The sequence below is a fragment of the Falco rusticolus genome, chromosome 7 (assembly GCF_015220075.1).
Source record: "Falco rusticolus isolate bFalRus1 chromosome 7, bFalRus1.pri, whole genome shotgun sequence".
In the NCBI taxonomy this organism is placed as follows: Eukaryota; Metazoa; Chordata; class Aves; order Falconiformes; family Falconidae; genus Falco; species Falco rusticolus.
In genome coordinates, this window is record NC_051193.1 from 31,285,140 (window position 1) to 31,299,948 (window position 14,809).

Here is a 14,809-nt window from a genome sequence, read left to right on the forward strand (position 1 = left end):
GAAGTATGAAGAAGCGCAGATCTAAACCTCCAAAAATGCAAGCAGAGTGCCACAGGCAACAACTCTGTCCAGGGAAGGAGCCAAACCAAGAACATAAATACCAAGTCAGCACATAGATTAAACCAATGTAGCTGGACAGATGAGACAAACAGATCTGAAATACAGGCAGTAGCAACCACTCTACCATGGAAAGTGGTATGAGAAGCAAAGAGTAGAATACACACCCTAACAGCTATCTTGACAGAGATGAGCAAGACAGAATCAAATACTCCAGGAAGAAGAAGAAAAAAAAAAAGAAAAAAATAAAATCCACAAATAGCAACACATGCACTGATTGAGAGCACTGCCAAATAAGAGGAAGATGCCTCCAGAGTGGCTTTAGCTAATTCAAACACTTGCCACATACAAACACTACAATCTAACCCCAGTGACACTGATAAGCACCAGACTGAAGGAAAAGGACCGGCTGCTCTTGGTACACAATAAAACCATTTGGAGATGCATGAGCAAATGCAGGTGGCCAATAAGGAGCCCCAAACACCAGGAATGTTATCACAAAACCTTCACAGCACTTGATATGCACAAGCACTGTCATCTGTCCATGCTCAGCATATGTGAGTGACAGCCAGGGATCTGCCTGGAACACACCACCACAAGCAGGGGAAAGGAGGATGCCAGGGCCATGCTGCCAACCCAGCCCAGCTCCAGCGATGCTCCAAAACAAAGATTTGTCTGCATGTAGATAGGAAGGGGGGGGAAATGAATACTTCAACAACAGATATCAAACCAATGATCCTCAAAAACTTTCAGTAACTCTGAAGAGAAACTCAAATGCACTGGGGAATGTCCATGCCCCAGAACATGCAAGGAATCCACACTGCAAGCAGATCAACTATGCTTCCAGACTCTGTGCAACTCCACTTGAATGCAACATAGTTATCTACCAGTAACAAAAATAAAATCAAACAGTGAAGAGACAGACACCAGACTAACAGTGCAAGTAAAATGTACAGAAGGGATTCACCATCAGTGAAGACATAGTTGCAAGGGTAGTCCAGCCTGGGATTTGGCTGGAGGCCAAAACCAGAGAGTGCTTTCAGTGACAGCAACATGCTTTAGGTCATAGAAGTGACAAAAAGGACACAAAAGTCATTAAGAGAAAGCCAAGTGAAGCAAGCAGCTTCTACAATACAGGCACCAAGGACCACAAACAACATAGCAGAGATGAGTGTGTCTGGGGTCCACTTGTCAATCAGTTGCAGGAAGCAATGGAAAAAGTCAGTGGAGGCTCTCTAGGGTTCAGGTGAGAAGATAAACAAAAAGACAGTTGTGGTATATTAAGAAACAGCCTACACAATTGCCCATGGCAAGTTAGTTTATTTAATTAAGTGTATTAATGCTGGTAAATCAGAGATTTGAACATTTGTTACCAGTAAGGGTATAGATGTGATTTTATGGAGTGCTATAGCAAAACTCAGGATCCACAAAACAAGCAAAGTATATACAGTTACCCCCTTCCTGCAGAAAAACGGAGTCAGCAGGGGGCTCAGAACACCATCCAGGAGCTTGTACGTAGGCCTGGCTGGGGGAAAAAAAAATAAAAATAAAAAAAATAACCCTCATGTCATCCTTGACAAGGATATCAGCAGCAGCTTCCTCCCCTCAGGACAGTCCCCCAGCCCCCAATGGGATCCCTTTGCTGCACTTTGCCTCAGCCCTGGCACAGACCACACTAGCATAAATGAGTTTGGCGGTGCAGGAAGACTAAGTGTTTGTACACATTTATTCTGCTTTGTTTAATTTTATCTTATTTCACAGCGCATCTTCAATTTAAAACTCCTAATAGATGGCAGTTAACATCACTGAATGGTCATTAACTACTGCAGCTTGGTAAATGAGAAGCTTAGCTCAGAAGTCAAATCCTAGATTTCAGCAGTGTCAAATGTTAATTTTGGGAGTTATCCAGATGAAAATTAAGACCGTTGAATAAAACTACTTTTAAACCCTAAAGAATAAGTTTAGACCCTATTGCTCAGCCAGCTAGTTTTCAAGGTATTTAATTTCAGGGAGAGATGACAGATTTCAGCTAAATTTCAATAGTGCAGTAAAACTACTGAGTGTAATTAGTTAAAGCATCTACAGAGCTTAGTTTTTAAATTCCCACTTAAGGTAGCTAAGTAAAGTAACTTATATTATGTTCCAGAGTTTATAATAATTGAAGTTTACAGTAAATCCACAGAATTCAATAGAATTAACTGGCTATAAATCTCAGAGCATAAAACTGGTTTGTGGAGGTAGCACGTGAGTGATTCCCAGCCTTTCTGCAAGGTGCCAGCCATTGAGAGAGCTGATTAGTCAGTCCGTGATTAATTGCCTGCTGTGTAAGAGCCAGGGTCAATCTACTCAATTAGGTGAAGGTCTGATGGAGATCAGAGACATAAATCAAAACCTACAGCACAAGCTTCAGCACAAGGTGGGAACGTACCAGCAGCAGTTCTTCCCTGCAAGAACCCCTCTCCCCCAGGCAGCCTGCTCTCCAACCGCAGCTGTAAGTGGAAGCTGAGGAAAGAGCAAAAGTGGGACACACACAAGTGCCTTCTCCTGAGTAACCTTCCAACCACGTTCATCTCAAGGATTTTTTGAGCCTGACATGGCTTGTTTTCTTCCAAGTACTTCACCAGCCACACACTGAGCCCAAGTAAACTTTTTGCACCCTATACACCTTTCAACAGTGATCTCTGCGGATCTACCACCTGCTGCATGAAGGTCCAGCTCCCTTTGATACCCCTCAGGCCTCGTGAGGCAGTGAGCAAGCACCCCCTGCCCACCTCTGTTACTACTCACAGAAGCCTATGCCGCTGATGATCCCCCAAAGTTAATCTCTTTTTCCCAGTTTATGAGTCTTTGTCAACCAGTTACGCCCAGTACTAGAAACATCCACACTGCTAACCCAGCCACTATGCAGGACCTCTTCCAGTTCTGCTATATCCCTTTGGAAACAAGGGGGCCAAAACCACACACAGTACTCAAGGTAAACTCTAGGTTTACACAACAGCACAGCGGCATTTCCTACGGTAAAGGACAGCTTGCTTACAAGACCAGGCCATTCCCCATCTTCAGAGACACAAAGCCCTGTGCCAAAGAGTGCAGAGACATGGGCTGCATCCCCCATGGTCCCACCTCCCAACGGGCAAGCCCTGTGCTGCTGAAGGACAGGAGGGACTCGTCTATGGGGAACACAGAAAGATTGGGCCCAAAGGGAGACAAAACCCAGGGGGAAGCTGTAACTCCCCAAATAGGAGAAGCAGGAGAACATCAGAGCGAGCGAGGACAACGGGGAAATGGTGCGACGTGTTAAAAAAAAAAAAGCACAGAGTAAGATTAGTTTTAAACCAACCAGATTGTGACATTGTCCACAGGGCTACAGGAGGCTGAGTATGTAGACAGAAAACAGGAACGATTTGAAACTACAGTTACTCCACACAGACTGGGAAACTATCTTGACAGGGTGATGAAAACACTGTATTTTTAGACATTATAAATAACTAGTTAAAAACCTGTAATAGAAAAGCAGCTAGTTCCCAGCAACACATGAGAATGGCTATCCTTCAACAAGGAAAAAAAACTCACAGAAATCTAAGCAATAGACTTGGATTTGAAAAAGGAGAACTAATGAAAATCAGCGTGGCAGTCAAAAGAAGTAGCTGGAAAGGTGGAAATACTTCCAGGAGACCACATACAGGTACTATAGGAAAGCATCAGGATACTTATATCATTAATTTGAAACACTTTAAAGGGACCCAAAAAATCAATTTTGTTTGAGATTGAACTTTTGCACATTAAGGCAATTACTGACAGTAAAGACAAAAAGGGGGGAAAAAAGAATATCTTTCAGAATGTGATTATCATATTCAGAAGAAGAAAAAAAAAAGATGGTGAACTTCTGCTAAGTTAAATGTGGAATCATAGGAGGGCAGACCAAAGAACAACTATGGTAAGCAACTTCCTAACAGCATAAAAATTTAATTACAACTCTTTTTTCGAGTGTTGCAGAAATAGGATGCCTTTCCTGAGAGCTAGTGGGGTCAGAAATTATGAAGGTGTACAAGGAATGTTCATGATGATAGGCCTAGAGTAGAAAAGCCAAATTTTGTACCAGTGTTACCTGCAGAGAAGCTGAAGGAGATAATTCAGCTATTTTCACTCAGAAAAGGGATCTCTGTGATTGTCCAAATAGTTCTTTGAAAATAGCTCAGTGTTCAGTAACAAGGCAAATAAAGAAATATTATGAAAACTAGTGAATAAGACTACAAAAACAGTATTGCCACTACAAATCCATACTGCACTCCCATTCTTCACTACAGTGCAGAAGCCTTGAAAAGATTTATAATAGAATCACACAGAGAAAGGCAACTTGGATAATGAGGGGTCTGAGATAGCTTCTACTCAAGTAAAAAACTTGGCTTTTTCAGATAGAGAAAGAGGTAATTATGGGATCAAAGCAGGGATGGAGGGGTAATAAAATGGTAAGTTGTATGGAGGCAGCAAATAAGGAATGAAATTTAACTACTCCTTTCTTAGAAAGCAGCTAGAGAGCACACAACAAAATGAGAAGGTATCAGGCAAAAAACACAAGGCCCAGAAACAATGTTTAATGCAACACAAGACTATGGAACTCACTGCTGCGGGGCTGGAAGCATAAACGGGTTCAAAAAGCAAACAGATAAATAGAGTATGGGTTCTTCATGGGCTATCAAACTTAAAAGCCATACTGAAGCCTCTGGGTTAGAAAGACCCCGAACCGGTGACTGTCAGAAGCTGGGAACACATAGCCAAACTCTGTTCTTCCACATCCTCCCCAGGTACTTGCCACCAGCCAGCATCAGGGATCTTTGTTTTGACACAGCGCAACCATTCTTCTGGCAGTGCACCACAGATTGCTTTTTTTATTCAACTTTTTAAATCATTTTAAAATTTAAAAATAATCTGAACTCATAAGATTGCAAACTATTAACAAAAGATGAAAAATTAACTGCGTGGTTTGCCACTTTCACTTGGGACATCAGAAACCTTACCCCAGTAGCTTTCTCAGTCAAATAAACTTTTCTGATCATTTGGTTTAAGCTCAGGGGCAGCAGTGCCAGCAGAAATGGTACTTAAAGCTAATTCACACTGCTAATCACCCAGCAACTAACAGCACAGCACCCCAGCCCAACCGGTGTGCTATATACACACCAGTCAATACCAGTTCCCTGGTTCTGCAACTCCATTGTACAAAATTATCACAGATACTGTGACCACAGCTTTCCCTTAAACTAGGCTGAGGCATTAATCTGGACCCTTATCTTTATCCATGCTCATTTTACTAAGGTACTCTCTATTTATTACAAGCTGCACAGGGAAAAGTCACCACTCTGGTAAGGAACCCATGATCTCCTCCAGCCTGGAGTCTCCTCTGCCCCAAGGATAAACACTTACAAGCGGTATTTCTCTTGGCCAGGTAACATCATTCCAGCAATGGCCAAACAGCCATTCATTCAGCCTCAGCCACGTGCATGCGACCAGTGGGATACTCGAGAGCCACAGATAGTTTCATGGACAGGTTTTGCTGCCTACTGGAGAGCTCTGGGAATCAGTGCACAGAGTGCCAGCCCAGCTCTGCCCACTGGCTGTTACTTGCCCTGATGCGCAAGGAAACTAGAGAAGCCTTAGCCAACCTGAGGCAGAAACTAGTCCAAGAATAACCATTACTTTGGGGGGGGGGGGGGTGTGGTAAGACTGAAAAACATCCAATTTTTTGAATGAAAAATACCCAGTTGGAGAGGAAGTCTTTACATTAGCCTAGATTCCCTTGACCTTTCTGGCAGATTTTACACCTCCAAGCAAGGAAAAAAAGAGATGGGGAACAGAGATGGAAAGAAGGGAGAGAAGGTAAAGTAGAAAAGGAAAAAGCAATTGGAAAGGTCCCTCCCCCCAACTGGGTGACAACAGTTCAGCTTCTGAATTTGAAAATGATAATTTCTTCCAGAAAAATGACAGTACCTTTTTTATTTACCTTTTTCTTTGATGACACCAAGCTTAGCTTCTGCCAGAAAAATAAGTTTTGAATAAAACTGTTTTGATCAGCTTTGCCTGAAACACTCACTTAGAGGTGAAGGGCTGAGGGGTGGGGTGGCATTTGGAAAGAGGCCAGCAGCTGGCAGTAAATAAAGCCACCCTGACAGAAAGAAGCTGGCAGTACCCAGGCCACCAAGCACCTGACAAATCTGTGTTCAAGCTAACACATCCAAGCCCCTTATCTCCAGAAAAGGTTATCCTTCGAAGGATGCCCTGTACCATCTTCTCCAGAGAACCCCACCAGGCTGTCTAGGTCCCCTGGACCCTGCCAGCTCCTATGGTGAGGTCCACAGGGCCTCTCAGGTGCCTGGATCTAGCAACAGGGATGGCTGGCACTGAAAATAAATCAGGAGGCTCTTTATGAACCAGTCACCACAATGACAGTCACCAAGCTGGGTTAATGTGACTCCAACCATGCTTCATGCACTCGAGTAACCACTCGGATATAGCTGGTAGGCCAGTCTCCTTTCAGTGCTCAGATTCATGCTCTGCCGTTCCTTTCCTATTCTCTCTCACATTAATATAGTACATCTCTCTGGCATCTCTAACTTAACGCTCTGCTAGTTGGCTGGCTGACAGGTCTCAAAAAAGCAAATCTTTCCACTTCCAGCACAATTCTGTTTAATCTTGTGGAGATGGAGGTGTATCACTTAAGTAACTTTTTCTACCCCTCCTTTTCTGCAGGAAAAAGGAAAGAAGTTTGAAAAAAGAATGACAGGAATGTTTTAAACTAAACAGGAGCGATTTGCATGCAAATTAGATTTTTTCAGGTGCCACAGAAGATGTGAGGGCCCTGCCAATCTGGGGAGAAGAAATAAAAAGAAGGGTGAGTTTGACACAAACACTGTCAAGTGATGAACCTGCAACTTTTAGTTTCTTCCCTAAGGCAGTGCCCTGGAGAGAGAGTCTCTACTGTACTACCTGCATATTTATTTTCATTCTCATTAATACTACCATTGCAAGACAAAGAACATGTTTCTTCTTCTATTTATCCACCTTCTCAAAGCCCCTTGCGTGCAAGTCCTATAAATGCAGTCAATATGTGAGTAGGTGCAGCTGGATATAAACCCAAGTGGGAAGTGGTTTCCTTACTGAACTTCATAAGAAAATGAGTTATATAATCAATAAAGTAGCTGTAGGGAAAGAGAGAATCACATGATGTACTAAACAGCACCCAGACGTTATCACCAGTAAATCATGGGACCATGGGAGTTAGAGGCACAACAGGGGTGCTAAAGCTGCTGAGAACAGAGGAGCTGCAGGGAAGGCAGCAGTCTGCCACCAGCACTTCAGCTCAGCAAGATCCTCCCAGCAGTTATTTCCCTCAACAGCTAGCATTTGTTACACAGGGAGAAAAATCTTTACACTCCAGAGCCAGCACTCCTTGTTGTAAGCAGGGTTATTTGTACCCTCAGAGAAAGACCTTTCAGACCGTGATTCCTGGGACCTTTATGTTCTTCTGGCAGCACTGAAGTACTCTTTTTGAAAACTTGAAGGCACCGAGCCCTGTGGCAGGGGATGCCACAGCACTCCACACTTAAGGCCACTGCACCACACCACAAAGCAGCAACATAGCCGTTCAAACCAGATCCATAGCACTGCCGCACACAGAGAGACAACATTTTCACAAGAGCCTCAACAGCAAATTGACCAGTTTTCTTATACTTTAAAGCGCAGAGAGAGCAACCAGAAGAAACCCCCCTGCTTTTGCTTTCCCATGGACTCTGCACAGCAGAGCTGCCATACTAGAAGACAGTCTCCAACAACCAGGTTAGCAAACAAGCTACAGGTGCCATTTACTAACACACACACCTGGTCTTGGAAAACCTGTACCAAGCACAAGTTTTGAAAGTATTCACTTTTCCACTTTCTACTTCACTGTTCCCAGTATGCTAGTATAATTTACCACCACTGTTCTTACAAAAAAGTGTTACACCCTTTCTAAAATAAAACAGGGCTATGTGACAGATCTAAAGCAGTGAAATGCATCAGAGCAATTAGTGGCTCTGTTGCTTTTATGGCTCTGATTGGAATTCTGGTCTCAGGCATAAGCCAGTTCTCCAGTGAGAAAACGTGGTGGCTCTGCATACGGGCTCCATCTTCCGGCACACCGCTCTCCTGGCTCTGCTCAGCACATAGTAAACTGAAACAAAACCTACACAGCCATCAATTACATTTTTCTTCTCTCAGCCTATGAATTTCAATAAATACACCATCTGTTCATCTTCTGTGTGGGAGTTCAGTCATCTTCTTGGCAGCAATATTATTCTAGAGCAATTACCTGTGTCTTTATCACCTATCATTGTGCTTCATCATCTTTTCATCATGTGTAAAAGCCAACCACTTTATTACTACAATTTCTGTAGGCAGCCCGGTCCTGTTAGTTACCATGGAGATGATCTGTCAAAAGACGTCTACATTTAAAGAAGTAAAAGCTGAGAAAAGGAGGAGGAGAGAAACACAAAGAGCCTGAAATGAACTTGTTTCTCCAAGTCAGAGTTTAAACACAGAAGGTACATCTCAGGCAGCAACACTGAGATGCCACTAACAACCTCGTTAGGAATCCATCAACCTGCCAATACAGAGGATGAGCCAATGACTCACAAGCATTACAATATGCTCGGAGGTCAGAGACTCTCAGCTTTAATCCCTCAGCCGAGTCGCATGACCTGCTCTTAGGAAGGTCGATTTCTTATTACTATAAATCAAAAGACAAAGCAGGGGGAGGGAGGACAGGCTGGAACAGCAGGCAGGTGGCAACAGCAGTTTTCCCCTTCCTAGTGGTCACTAGCAAGACAGTGACTTTTACATCAGCTGCACTACAGTTTATACCCATTTTGCGCCACTTCCTCTCACCCCCTTCCACGGATTCCTGCCTAGCTCTGAACTTTCACTCCTTCCCTTACAAACTGCACATCACTCTCCTTCTCTTTCCATAAAACATACACGCACTTGCAGCTGTTCTACCTCTGTCTTTCCAAATGCCTATGTATTTCAAAAGCAGCTGTCAGTGCCAACTATTTACAGATGCTTGCTCCCTCACCCACCCATATACACCCCCTGCCTTCACTTCTTGAAATCCTGTTTTCCTCTGAATTTTTCCATCTCCTCCAGCCGTCCAGCTCCCATCCTTCCAAGCTCTAATTGCTCTCATGTTACTGCAGGAAAAATATTAGCGAAGTACAAAGGACTTGCTGATGCTCTGTGTTTCTAGGATGCGTCATTAGCAGCCTTGAGCTGAAACACGCCAGGCTGCAAACTGCTTTGGCTGAATTCATCCTTGTATCTCTGGAAGAAATAAGCAATCTCAGAGCTATCCAATTTGTTTAATATCAAGTACACATGCACTGAGTTTTAATGATGTGGATTGTCATTCTGAATTGCAAGAGTACAAAAACTGACCACCTATTCACTACGTTCACAACTACCTTCCACAGCACAATTACCCCAGTCTTGCAGATCTTAAGAAGATAGCTACGGAGGCAGGAAACATTTTTCAAAATTTCTCCAGACTTAAAAGCACTTTAATTACTGTCTATCCACCTCAAGAACCAAGGTATTCAATTTTCCTAAGTGCTATGTGCCCATACTTTCCATGGGTTTCTGCCTGCAGAAAACTTTCTACATTAGGAAGCAGAGTTGAAAAAGCACCAAATTTAGGTACTGCAAATAAGACAGATGTCTAGAAATCTGGGACTAAGCACCTACCAGGGTATTAAAAAAAAGGCCCTGTAGCACAAATAATGCTTGGGTCCAGCAGTGAAAAATTCCAGTGCTTAAATTCTGAAAAAAGGAGGGGACCTAAAATAGGAGGGGGGATTACAATAAAAAAAATAGGCAGGAAAGACGACAAAGTGATGAAAATTAAAAAATAAAATCCCAAGGACATATCAGGAATGTACTGCCATCAGAGTTCAAAGCAGAACTCTCATGGACAAAATCAAAAATATCAAACCTGAAAAAAATCAGCATTTAATGGGAAAATACAAACTAAACAGGAAAAAAAAAAATCACATTCTGGTCTCAAATCTGATCTCCCCTGAAAGTTTACTATGGAGCAAAAGTTCTTCCCAATGGTCCCCTTAGCAGAAATGTTACTGAAGACTGAAACCACGGGTAGATCAGACACTGCAACAGCTTCATTTGCTGAGGAAATGCACCATGCCCACTTCTTTATCTGTAAAGGTGTGGGCCCTGTGTTTCCTCTCTGTCTTCAGATATCTTTAGCAGTCAAGTTGAGCCATCAGCAGCCATACGGTGCTTTATCTTCTACAAGACAGGCCTAGGGAGAGTCACAGCCCTGCTCTTTAGCATGTCTGGTTGCTGCACAGATTGGATGTAGATGGAGAAGTGCCCAGGCTAAAAAGTGGTTTCCAGCATCCTGGGCCAACTTGAGCCACCACTTGGTAGGCATGCTGTTAAAACTTCTGCTTCTGCTAACCTCGCTTCCTCCAGCCAAAGCCTTCCAGACAGGCTCAGTGGATGCTGACTCCTGCACAGGATCACTATGCCCTTCCAAGGCAGATGCCCTCAACCAGCTGCATCTGTGCTGCCTCTGCAAGTGCTGGCAGGCAACCAGGGCAGACACTGGTTCTGCTTGCCTCCTCCCCTTTCCAGCGACAGGTCTGCAAAGACAGCCAGGAGAGCTGCCCCGACACCCAGGGAACGCTGCCTGCCTTCCCTGCTGCTGGGGCTGCTCTGCCTGGGCAGCAACAACTGGCAGCAGGACACCCCAAGGCATGCCACCGCACACAGCCCACCACTAAGTCTTGGACAGCAAGGTCCTCATCTGTCACTCCTGCTCATCCTAAACCTTCAGCAGCTTTGCAAAAAGTCCTACTTCTGCTTATTCTTTGGCTTGAACAGATGTTCCCAGTCACTGCTGTGTGTTGACACAGTGGTTCTCCCTCTCTAGGGCTCTGACAAGGACATGAAGGAGACAAAGAAGGGAAAACACTATGGAACTTGTAGTTTGTCCCAGCCTGGCCACCCACAGCTTGCAAAAGATGGGAGGAGCAAGCTGCAGGTGATGACAGGCAGGCAAGAATAAAAACGGAGTACAGAATAAAGAAGGATTTCTTCTTTCTTTTCAGACCAAATCAAATACACACACTGCTCCATAAAATGGCAAAAGCATCCACAGGCATGGGTCTTCCAGCTCCCTTGGGGAACAGAGAAGGGGAACCAGTATGTCCCCTCTTGCTCCCCTCCAGAAAGCCAAAAGCTTCTCACTGGCACCCAGGAGCTGCTGCAGCAGCTGCACACCAGATTACCAGTCACATAAGGCATGAATTGTCTCCCAGGCCAGGGCAGCACAGCACAGGTAGGCTTGCCAAGGGGAAATGGTGGCACATACAGCAACTCTGCTAACATCAGCAGGTCCTGTGCGAGGGTCAGCAGGTCTGCACCTTTCCAGAGCAGAACACTGTAGAGCCCACACCGCTCCTCCTGCCAAGGATCTGTGCCTGGACAGTGGGCAGAAAGTCTCTGCACGTCCCTTGCCAGCATCACATGTCTACAGCTTTCCTAGTAGTCAACATGACCTTCCAGCTGTGTACGCAGCTACCACCTTCCCAGTCTTGGCTGGGGTGGGAGTAGAGAGAACATGGGATTCAGCTGCTTTCAGATGACACTTGCAACCCATCTCCTCCATGGTCTTCTGTGATCATCCCTTGGCATGATAATTAACATGTGGACTCAGCACAGATATTCATGAGCTGGGCTGGCATTTGGCAATCCAAATGTAAAACAAGCAATGGCTAGACAGAGCAGGCTGGGATAACACATGGCACGCCAGATGCTCATCCAGCACAAGGTCACTCTTGCCTGATTTTACTTCAGCAGTGACAACCCCATGGCCAGACCACCTAAAATGTGCTTCAAACTGCCATAAATTTATTCCACCCAGTGATCCAGCATCGCTCTTTATCAGACCACAAAGGTAAGGAGAAGCAACGGGAAAGGCACAGAAAGAGGAGCAGCACTAAGGAGGGGAAAAAAAAAAAAATCACTTAAAAAAAGGCATCACCAACTCTTTGTTCAGAATTGCTGTTTGCCAAAGAACCAAACAGAAGGCAACCTTGCATCTTTCATGGTTTTGCAGATATAAACAAGTCAACACAGCTAATCCAGTCATCCTGCCTGCAGAAGTAATCCAGAAACCAGAGCTCCCACAACAGTACAGGCATCCCTCGGTGAGAAACAGGTAGCCAAAAAGCCAAGGTCCCTTGCAGGCACAGTGGTGACAGCCTGCCTTCCCACAGACAGACTTGCTTAATTTATCTGGAGTTCTGTGACAAATGAATGCCAATACTTTAATAAACCCAGTTTTGATAGTGATAACTTGCATTGCATTAGCACTTTCAAGGTGTCAACTAGGACTGAGACGCCACAGTTCAGGGTGCTGTACGGAGCGTCCATATAGCACCTTGCTCTGCCTGTGCACTGGAGAGCTTACGGGCACAATGGGGAAGGGGTACAACACAGACCACCACCAACACTGATGGCAGGGACAGAAACCCAGACCCAACACCCAAAATGCCAGTATGAAGGATTAGGTTAATGAAGAGGTATCATTAACACCTTTCACTCTTTCCTGTAATTCTGCAATACTTCTATAGCCATAGACAAAGCAATCCATATTTCTGTGATCAAAGCAGTGTTAATTATTTCAGCTCACAGCTTGTTTCTATCCTCAGTTCAGCAGTAGCCTTGACTTGTTCCTTAAAGACTCAACAATAAAAGTATTCCTAGTCTCACCCTAGGGCAGCAGTTTACTGGCAGTGCTAGATAAAGTGTACAGTCAGCACCACCCACACCAGTCTGCCTGGCAGAGGAGCTGGGCTGGACGGGATTCAAAGGCAGCTCACGGCTGGGGAGATGGTGAGGCACAAATCATCAATTCTGACAACAGCCAGGTGAAAAAAACAGGCGGTCCCTCAGAGCTTTTTGGGGAAAAAAGGTCAGAAGATCTCAGAATATCATATCCCCTGTTGTTCTTGTATCACTTCAGGAACTCACATGCTTTTTTCATTTATATTTTTATATATATATATATTACTGATTTATTGGTTGTTCCACAGGCTTTTTTACAGCTTTCACATTAAACAGCAATTAAACCAGGCAGCCAAAATCAAACTAGACCTGTGCGCTGAAGAGGCAGAAAGTCCTGAGCAGTTTTCCCTTCCTCAGTGTAGGTTTGAGGAAGACAGAAAGAAACACTAGATCTAGGTGACATTTTACCTTGTGTCTGCAGGTAGCCACATGCAATTATTGTGCAAATTCTCAAAAATATCATTGACAATTCCCTTCAGATTATTTGGTGCCCTTGTTACTTACAGATATTTCAAGAAAAGAGTAAAGCTTTATGCTGTCTTCTGCTAATATTGATGCACAATGCCAGCAGAGTACTTCAGGGACATCTGCTTTGTACCCCTCACTATAAATGCAAGCACCCAACATCTGACTTCCAGCTAAACAAAGCAATCCACTTGCATACTTCAGCAAGTGGCCTCCTGCACCAGTCATATCTGGGATCCTTCGTCCCTAAGTTGCAATTTTTCCTTCTACTTTAAAGTCCAAACTCAAGATGAGATTCTCAGACAAAGGGTTGAAAGTCCTCAGGAAGCTCAAAGCATTTCTCCTCTCCAGGGAACAGCTCATCACAGAAGTTGCTGCCAGCAAAGAAAGGCAGTTGGGATTTTCCTTATTAATATAAAAATGTATATAAATACCTCCAGCAAAAACCATTACAATTGTGTCTCATTCTCCAGTCCTAGAGGAATCAAACACTCTCATACGATAAAAAGATGGAAGTGAAAGGGTCACCAAAAACATCCAGATGAGCCCCAAGATGATCATACTTGCAAAAAGTTTGGGAAACTCTTACGCAAAGGGAACACGTTAGTCTTGGGGCAGTACTGGCAATCAAACACTCTTCTCGGCAAAAAACTTCTGCCACCGCAGAGCCCTGGCAAGGCACCTCTGGCCTGACATGGAACAGTCTCTGCAAAAGAGGATCAAGAGATTGGTTTGCTGTCTGCTTCATACGTGGCATTGCATTAGACAATGCAGCAGAGATTTCAGCCAGCTTCAAGCTAGTTTGCACAAGTAGTGGAGACAGTCTAGCCCTGGCAGAAATGCACAGCTAATTGATCCTGCCAAGGATTAGTTTGCAGGACAGACACAGAAAAGCTGGTAAGCTTCTCCAGGATATAGCTCTTTCACGTATAGAAAGTCCCCTGCAACTACAGTGCACTTACAGCCAAGAGACACCAGCACTACATCCCGCTGACTCCACTGGGCTACACATTCTTGCTCTTCCACTGGGGTGAAATTTGGCATGGGGTCACCCCATGTGGCTGGCTGCCTTTGGCAGCATGGAGCTGTCACCATCCCTGCATAAGGCACGAGAAGCAGCTCTTCCTCGTTTCTCAGCACTGTTGCATATTGCATCTAGGTCTGGTAGCATACTGAGGACAGTAAAGGACAATTTAAATGCCTCTTAAAAAAAATACAAAAAAGAAAGGTTGTGGAAAACGTGGCACACAAGGAGACAAAGAAAGAGGGACCATTTAGGCTGAAGGGGGGGATGGGGATAAAAAAATCACCATGGATCAAAGGGGGGTTATCTGATCTCTGTATCTATTAGATATAGTGCTTAAATTGCAGCAAGATAAACTGAATCTAACTT